The following is a 10,214-nucleotide window of genomic DNA, read 5'->3' on the forward strand; positions in this document are numbered from 1 at the left end:
GATATGGTATGATTCATTTCTTCTTTCTCTGGGGTGTGGTCCTAGCGTATATCCTCTTCTTTTGATGTTTCTTAATCCTTTTCTTCCTCCTCTTCATATTCTATGTAAAATAATTTCTTTTCAGCACACTTATGACCTTTAGTGCATTTGCTATCACAATTGTAACAAAGCCCTTTTTCTCTTTTTTCTTCCAATTGTTGTGGTGTAACCCTTGTAGGTTGTGGAAGGCTGGGAGAAACAACACTTCCATCTTTATAGTTGTGAGGGGTATGCTTCCTGGTTTCCATAATTTTGCTTTCCACTATGTCACAAAGCTCTTTTACTCTTTCCAATTGTTGTGGTGTTGCTCTAAAGAAGATGTTGCTCTTTGTATCCTCATAATGTGCTATCATTTCCTTCGTGAAAATTGACCACGTAACAAGTTGTTTACGAGAACAAAGCCCTTCATACCATAAAAATGGATCCGGTTCTAAATATGAAGATGCAATACATACCTTTTGTAACAGTGGTACACCATGTAGATCAAAATATTGCTCCATCTGAAGTATCCAATTTACCGAATCCTTGCCATCAAACTTCCTCATCTTGCTTTTTCTTGATTTTAGGAGCTCGATCTTGAAACGATTGTAACTCTGTACTTTCAAATATTTGAAATTGTGACTTGTAGTAGCCCTCTATGTCCTCTTTCCAATGCCACCAGTTTGATCCAAATTGGATTCTCCAAGAAAGAGTTATGCACAATCTCCCAAGATGACCTGATTATATACCTTTCCATCATAGCAAACTTGTATGAAGTGCCACGTGTCAATGTTTCAACCTTTGGCTGTAAAAAATATACAAGAAATTAAAATCCGTCCTCTTTTTGTACCTTCTTACAAAATTTCAATCCAATGCTCAGAGAGAAAGTTATGAGGATTTTCCCCGGGTCACCTATTTGGAATGTAATTTAGGAGTTTGCAAAAATACCAACTTCCGCAGATCATATCTCCGCAAATATAGCGCGAAAAGCTCTGAAATTCAGACCCAAGGTGCAGTGCAATTTCATCTCAAATGGGTTTTTTTTAGCTTCTGAAACGTCGCAGAAAAAAGTTATTAGCGAAAATTCCACGATGACCTGTTTGGAGCAGCGAAACCCTAGAATCAAAGCTCTGATACCAAATGTTATGAAACCAGCTCACAAAAAGATAGAAAAGAGAGATCAACGCCTTAGAATTCAGCCTCTTTGAGGGGGAAACCTCCTTTACATTACACAAATGAACAATTCTTGGATGATTCAAATGAAAAGACCTCCTTTCTATATATAGGAGTCTAAGGGGTCATAACATAATCAGAGTTGACATAACAATAATAATGTAAGGGCACAATAATAACAATAGTGGGCTTCTATGTGGCACAATAGTAACAATATGGGCACTACATGGGTACATCAATATAATAAGTGGGTTGTACTAATAACAATAAGGGGTTACACTAGTAGTATAGTGGCCTAACAAAAATTCTTGTTATAACCCAAACCAGTTCTGAGTTTGTTATGTGTAAGTTCTTCCCATGTCTTATAAAAGTTCTAGAAATGACAGGTTTCACATCTGTATGCAAATGAATCTTGCATGCCCTTTCTTGAACATGACTTTTCATTGTATCCAAACTTGCTTTTGAATTCACTTCATTACTCTAATCATTCTCTAACTGATGATCAAGATCAAACAAACTGTTGTTTTGAATAAGAACAAGTTTATAATTCTTCTTTTGTAACTCATGTAGTTTTTCTCTCTGTAACTGCAACTCTATTTTGAGAAATTTAGTCATCTCTTGAGTATTTTGAAAACATTTTTTAATGTCAAAATGTGTATCCTTATTCATTTGAACAATGTTATGAATAATGGACTGCATTAGACTGCTTAATAATCGTAACAAATCATCAAGTTTCATCATTTCCTTGAGCTTCCTATGAAAGGAAAACTTACAATCAAATTTGAAATGTGTTTCGGCTACCACCAAGTATGCACCCAATTACAATGGAATATGTGAGATTAAAGAAGACACTCAATATTGTTCTTGTTTGTAATCAAAATAAAACGTTCATATATGCTAACTTCCAATATTTGTTGGTAATCTTGTGTTGTTCCCAATACCCATGACAAATAATACCATCGTTCATCCATTCATTTAAAATTTAACTCATATAATTTTTTGTGCCTTACATTTTGATGCACGCATGCACATTCAGAAAACCTCCATTCAGTATGTAAAAATGTATCTACATGGCTACACTTCTTTACCAACATCACTACTTCTTCAACCTATCTTTATCAGCACTACAGATTTAAATAAAGCGATCAAAGAAAGCATTACCTCTCATATTTAAACAATGATGTGAATAAAACCCGACAACAGGCCCGAATAAACTCACGCCAAGAAACATGAGGAGAAGGAGGCTAATCAAGACATGTTGATGTCTTGTTTTACCACTGGATAAGTCACAATAAAAACAAATAAAATTGTGCCCGTAAGTAATTCCAATAGATAGATATCGCATTTCAATTCCAATTATAAATAAACTACAACAAAATTCAATATCATGGTAACATCGAGAAGGTTTACAATCATGAGCGATTATTTAATGAAATTTGGGGATGAGAGGGCACTCGCTGCAACCTCATTTAACATTTACCTTATCAATATACATTTTCATTATAGTCATCTTGGCAGCTATTGGCGGGAGTGTTTCCATGAGGTGTTTGTAGACAAACATAGTCAATTGAAAATGAAAAAATGCTGACTTAGTAGAACGCCTCTCCAGTTTTTGGCAACAATTCCATTTCGCAGTTTCATATGGTGATTTTCATTCGAGAAATTCTTGTTTCGAAACTATTTCACAGGCCAACACACTGCTTCTCCTTTAATGCATATCGACTTTCCTTAGATAATTTGTTCTTTCATAGCTCTTTTTCCATTACCAAAACTTCAATGAATAGAAAACCAACAAACCTCTATGCATCGGGTGAACCACATGTCGCCAACAGGACTTAGACTTGCATCTTCCACATTCAATCAATCTCTTTGCTCTCTGGCTTGTGTACGTCTACCTAATTTCAGTGCCGCAATGGTCTAAGCCAAGAGATCTCTTACCAAGGAAGTGTAGGATGAAGTTTAGAGGATGATGCAGACTCCAAAAATTAATTTAAAAAAAATGTCCAAGTTTTAAATCCTCTCACAACACTGCAATGCAATGCCGGTACCAACTCTCTAGTGATGGTAGTTCATAAACCATTCTCTTCCTTGAAAGAACATTTTTTAATACAGAATAAAAAAAAAAAAACAAATCTAAGGGCATCTCAATTTAACTTTGGTCCATCATTGGCCCAGAAAAGATAATGAACAAAAATCATCACATACCAATTTTGAATCCAAATCTCCATCATGCTTCCATGATGATGATTCTTCATTCAAATAATTGTGTTTAGCAATAGTCTAATGCATTGTAAATTTCTCGCCCTTTACCAATGATTTCTCATATCAATTATCATCTTTGCTTGCACAAACACAATAATATATGACCTTTATGTAAATTCCTCCTTCAACTGATTTGGGGAGAGAGGCAACAATACAGTCACACAAAATAGATCTCACTTTGCTTCATCATGATGGTGGGCTCCATGAGTGTTAATATAATTGCGTTAGCCCCATAAAATCAGGAATGATTATCAAGAGTCATCACGCCTCAATCATACATTAAATCTATTCCACACACGCTATGGACGAACACATTCACATTACTCAGGAAGGCCACAAAACAAGTGGCAAAATATATTTTATAATGCCAATAATCTCTGTTCTACTTCAACAAATCATTTCACCCGCTTTGATACTACTGTTAGAGAACAAAATTGGAAACCAAATACAATTGTATATTAAATGATCTCAATGAAAGTTCTACAATGTGTAAATATAAATACATAAAGAAATTGTTGATTCAGTTTCCATGTTTTCTTGGAATCTAATAACCACTCACCATAACACAAACTAACCCAAACTTAATCCTAAGGATTAGCTGTCTAACACCTGCTTCACTAGTAACTCTGCTAAATGGTTGCAATTATTCCACGTTGATATTGGTATTGTGTAAAAATAGTCGAGCAACTTCAAAAGACACATATTGCAAAGCTTTTTATCAATGTAATAAGAAATCACTCATTTACTCACTCCGTGTATTCATATATTCATATATGGACATGAGTTCCCAGGGAGTGTCTCAGCTCCGTAGAATTTTAAGAACAAAAAATTCACACTACTCGCAATCATGTGTAAATTGAATTGGAATATGCCTTCGTACAATATAGCATTTTTCCTTTAAAATAACTCTATTTATTTCTAAATTAGAGATCAACCTGAAATGTTTTAAAAATTTTACCATGAATAACATTTTTTTTCTATTGATTTTTTTTTTTTTATTATCCCTCTGACGCCGTAGGGTAGAACACATTCAAAATTGCATTGACATTTAATTACTTTGAGTGCATACCTTCAAGGAGGACTGTGTTCCATTTAGCAGTGAATTGAACGAAGCCATTGTTAACCTTCCTCCGATCTTAGAGCCTTTTAACCAGCCGGTTATCCTGTCAGATGACCCCCCGACTTGGTCGTCCCTCTCCACTCTGCCGTTATCCCCGTCCTCGTTAGGGTTTGCTACCGGCTGCCTAAACCCTAATCCCACAGAGCCTTGGGCTAGCCCTCCTCATATCCACTTTTCCTATGGACCCTCTTTTGTTTTGCTCAGCTCGTCGGCTCCATTAGCATCGGTGACCCTGTCCTTGTCGCATCATCCTAACCCTCATTCTGGATGCTTCACAAAAATTCCACCCCTCTCGGAAACCCTCCCATATACACCATCCCCTCGTCCCGAGCCCTCTTCTATCCTAGAGCTAAGTTCTGACCCAAAGGAGCCCTTATCAAAGGAATCGAGACCCCGTAAGAAGGCTTGGTGTTTCAGATCTAAAATTGACAACATTTTTCTGTGGCTGGAGGAAGATATTCAATTGGTGGACTCCATGGACATTGCAGACAGAGTCTTGGTTAGAAGGATTCATGGGCGGAACTATTCGGCAGAGTGGTTAAAAGCTTGAGCTTCCGAGTTTTGGGGGCATCACCTTGTAAACCTTCCGACTATCCAGAACTTTGTGAGGGGCTGGTTCGCATTCAGGTTTGCAAGACCGAATCATACCAACTGGGTATTATCTTCTTATTGGAATTCTGAACATGCGCCCATTCTCTTGAAGTGTTGGTCACCCCTCTTTGATCTTGAATCAGAGCAGATAGGGGTCGGCCCAATTTGGATAAGATTTCTAGGGCTCCCCCCCATTTTTGGTCGTAGGATATTTTCAAGCACATCGGTAATACCCTCAAAATTTATATGGGTTATGAAAAACCCTATCTCACTAATGGTAAGATGGCTTATGCCAGAGTTTTGGTGCACATGGATACAAGAGGAGGACTGCAGGAGCACATCACCATCCAATGGCGGAACTATACCAGGAAGAAATGCTGGATTATGAAGGTGTACCCTATAGATTCGACGCTGCCACAAGGTTGGACATGTGTTTAGGGACTGTCTGCTAAATTTCAAAGGGGGACAGAGAACTTGCGAGATTGCTCAGAACACTAACACCTCTTGGGATCCTCCCCAGCATGCATAGGAAGTCGAGGAGCAGCCACCGCAAGCTGCAGCTGTGGAAAACAGGGAAACATCTTGGACCCAAGAAGAAGTGAGGAAAGGCCCCACTTCATCCACCCTCTCCTCCACTGGTGAGAGCTCAGGTAGCTTCAGGGGATGCTTTCACCACGAGTACGGATTTCTCTTCTTCCCCATTTTCTTTCTCTATATCTAATAGTCAATCTTCTACATTTGTGCATTCTCATGCCAGTATCCCTCCCCCTTTGAATGTTCCCTCCCGCCCATCTTCCTCCTCCTTGGTCTCCCTACCCCTCTTCGAACCCCCTCAGCAAATCCTCATCAACCTATATTTCTCCATCGCATCCTCTCCCCTTGTTTACCCCTCACCTCAGCCTTCCTTACCAGTGGCCCTTTCTTCACCACATCCTCTTTCCCCTCCCTACACCGACCATCACTATCCTACGTGCTCTAAGTTCTGATGACATGGCTATCATGTGGTGGGATTTGTGGTGGTTCCATTCCCTTATCTTCCCAAGCTCCCCCTGGGTCGACCTTCCTCGCTAACTGGGGCCAAAAATTAGGCTAGGGAGAAGATCGCTATGGCTAAACAGAAAACTATTCCATGGGGCCTTAGAGTAGAGAAAGCCCTATGCCCCCCCCCCCCATGAAGATGCTCTCCTTCAACTTCTGTGGGATGGTAGTCCCAGGAGAAAACTAGCCCTAAGGCACTTGTTCTCTTCAGAAGCTATTGACATCATCTTACTCCAAGAAACCCTAATCCCTTCTTGCTCTATCTCCTCTCTCCTCGAATCCTAGCTCCCGAGCTAGACTTTTTACTCACTTGATGCTACGAGTAGTTCTGGCGGGATTACCTTGGGTATCTGCACCTGCTTTACCAAACTGATTCATGTCTTGGGGGCTTTCTGGGAGCGGATATCTACTCATCCTCCTTGGAAGCTAGCTTCATAATCATTAATGTATATGGTCCCTACCGAGATACGACTGACTTCTGGAGGAAGCTGCTATCTTCATCTATCTTGCAACGTGACAACATAATCCTAGATGGAGACCTGAATTTCTCTATGGGGTTTGCGGAGTCATGGGGACTTCAGGCACAAGTGGACACTCTGTCTGTATTTTTTGAGAATCTGTTAGATAATCACAACCTTATAGACATCCCTTCAGCTAAAATTCAACCCACCTAGAGGAACAATAGAACATGGGAGGCCAGCTTGGCTAGAAGGTTGGACCACTTCCTTATCAAGGAAGCTCTAGCTAACAGTGGAATCCACATCAGACAATGGGTCAGCTCAGGAGGGTTATCAAGCCATAGGCCCATCTACCTGGAAATCCAAGATGCTGTCAAAAAATCCAAGGCTCCTTTGTAAATTTAACTCCACCTTGTTAAAGGATGTTGGTTACATGAAGGCAATAGGTGATTTCTAGAAGGCTCACCCAGTGGACACAGAGGGAAACATAGCAAAAGGATTTGTTGCAACATGCAAGCATTGAAATCCCTCTCAAAAGAGTGGGCTCAAAGGAAAAGAGAAAAGTAGCAGCAATTGCTCAAATCAGCAGAGGAGGTGATCGCTTCCTTGGAAGAAGGTACTAGAGGAACTATAGAATCCAAGGAACAAAAGGATAGGATGGCCTCTCTTATTCAAAAAAGGACTCAAATTTTGAAGGACAAGGAAGAGAGATGGAGACTCTGTAGCGTGTCATATGGCTCAAGGAAGAGATGACAACACCAAATTTTTTACAAGCACACATGGGAGAAAGGAGATTAATACCATTTGGGAACTCAAAAATGGACAAGGATGCCCTATGAAAACCTTCAGCGAATTGGTAGGCCTGGTCAATGCTCACTTTTGGGCATATATAAGGATCCCCCCCATAGCCACCTTGGCTGAAGTCATGCATATTGCACAATATTTTCCTAGATTCATAAATCATGAGGCAGAGAAAGACCTGACAAAGGAGGTAACCCTCGGAGAGCTGGAAGCAACCCTTAAATGGTTAAAGAAGGACAAGAGCCCTGGACCAGATGGTTGGACAGTCGAATTCTACACTACTTTCTTCGACATCCTAGGGCTGGATCTCTTAAGACTGATAGAAGAATGTCGTAGGAAGGGAAGGATTTGGGAAAGTTGCAACTCCACGTTCATAACTCTTATCCCTAAATCTGATAACCCCTCGACCTATGACAACTTCAGGCCTATCTCTTTATGCAACTTCATATATAAGATTATTGCCAAAATCATCACCAACTGCCTCAAGCCAGTCATGTCTTCACACATATCCCCTGAACAGTTTGCTTTTTTACAGAACAGAAAAATCCATGAGGCCATGGGCACAGCACAGGAACTCCTTCACTCCGTACAGACCAAAAGCCTCAAAGGTATGATTTTCAAAATTGACCTTTCCAAAGCCTTTGATAGAGTCAATTAGCTTTACATTCTCATCCTATTAACCCATCTAGGCTTTCCCTACTCCTTCATCAAGTGGATGATTTGCTGCATTACAAATGTCTCTTACAGTGTACTAATTAATGGCTCTGCTTCCCCCTTCTTTCATGCGGAAAGAGGTCTAAGGCAAGGTTGCCCTCTTTCTCCTCTTCTCTTTTTACTCATTATGGAGGGCCTCAGTAGAACTATTGGAGATGAACACAAACAAGGGTGAATAAGGGGAATTAAAATCACTGAAGCTTGTATTCTCACCCACTTATTATTTGTGGATGATGTGCTTGTCTTCCTTAATGGAGGTATTGGGGACATCACATCCTTCCACCGCACCCTGGCCATTTTTCTAAAAGCTACGGGTATGGTCTTAAATGAGGCAAAATCCACTATCATTGCCACAGGTTGCTCTCAACACGAAGTACAATTTTCTCTCCAGAGATTTTCCTTGTAGAAGCATCACTTGAAGAAGGACTGAGGACTTGAGACTGGACCTGGATCATTTCAAAAGTTGAAAGGAGACTTAATATCTGGTATCACAAATACCTATCCAGAGCAGGGAGGTTGGTCCTCATTAAAGCCATTTTGGAAGCTACCCCGGTTTATTGGATGACATTGGCTTGGATCCCTCGAGGCATTCTGGCTCGCCTTCAAAACATATGCTATCGTTTCTTATGGAAAGGGAAACAGTATGGGAGAATGTTTTCTTGGGCAAACTAGGAATCTTTGGCCCTACTGAAGAGATGGGGAGGATGGGGTATAAAGCAGCTGGATATATTCTCAAAGGTACTGGCAGCAAAACCATGATGGAAATTACTCAACAAAGATAGTCTTTGGACAAAGGTGGCCATCTCCAAGTATATATCCCCCTCAAGTGCCTTTGACTGGATTAGACAATACCACAGAATACTGTAAACATTTCCATCATCTGGAAGGTAGTCCTAAGCACTAAGGTGCTTATTCATAATGGAATGACATGGAGGATCTAGTCTGGATCTTAGGTGTGGTTAGGCATAGACCCCTGGGTGGGGTGCGGCAACGCTCACAGGCTATCTAAGGAGCTGAGAGCACACCTTTTGGAACAAGGCATCTCGAATATCAGTCACATTGCTAATGAGGTACACTCCTCTCTATTTCAGCAGGCCTTGGAAAATAGTGCATGATCTAAATTTACCGCAGTGTTGGCAACAAGAGTGGAGGGATTACTCAAAAGCTTTGACTGAGGCCCATATAAGAATAACAGAGGGGGATGATAAACTTATTTGGTCATTTTCCAAACATGGGATATACTCCCCCAAGATGGGATATCAGGTGCTGATGGAACCTATAAGCCTCCAACCTTGGAGCAATGGTAGAACGATTTTTGGAAGCTTAAGGCAGCTCATTGAATGAGACTCCTTATGTGGCCCATTCTCTGGAACAAGGTCCGGACTAGTGCCAACCTGATGAAACTATCCTTCTTAGGCCTGTTCTAATGTTATCTTTGCAAGAGCCATAGTGAAGACATGGACCACCATTTCCTCTTCTATCCTAGCACACAAGAACGTTGGAACAACCTCCTTATTTCACTCTCCTCCTCTCACTGATGACAGGGTACAAATTTTGCAGACTCATGGAACCGTTGGTGGTAACTAGCATCAGATAAAGAAAAAACATTCCTCTTCTCATTTGTTGGGCCATTTGGATAGCCAAAAACATAATTATTTTCCAGCAAAAGGACCCTAATTAGCCCTCCATTACCACCAGAATCCTAACCGATTATAGCTCCATCCCTGAAGAGGGTACCCAGCCAGCTCCCAGGATTATAACACTGGAAGCCGTCATCACCTCCCAACCATAGTCTTACTTTGATGGGTCGACTTAGGATACAGGTTGTGGAGGGGGTGATACCCTACAACTATCCGAATCCCACTCCTTCAAAATTCAAATGGGGCTAGGTAGGGGGAAAAATAACTATGTTGAGCTCCTTGCATCCAAAAACATCATACATTATGCATTGAGAAAACACTGTCTACATTTACAGCTATATGGTGACTTTAAAATAATATGCAACTGGTTAAACAAAAAATCACAATATAATGCATATT

Source organism: Pinus tabuliformis, chromosome 3_2, assembly GCF_031772625.1.
Source record: "Pinus tabuliformis cultivar Carrire ecotype Pingquan chromosome 3_2, CPIR1, whole genome shotgun sequence".
Lineage (NCBI taxonomy): Eukaryota > Viridiplantae > Streptophyta > Pinopsida > Pinales > Pinaceae > Pinus > Pinus tabuliformis.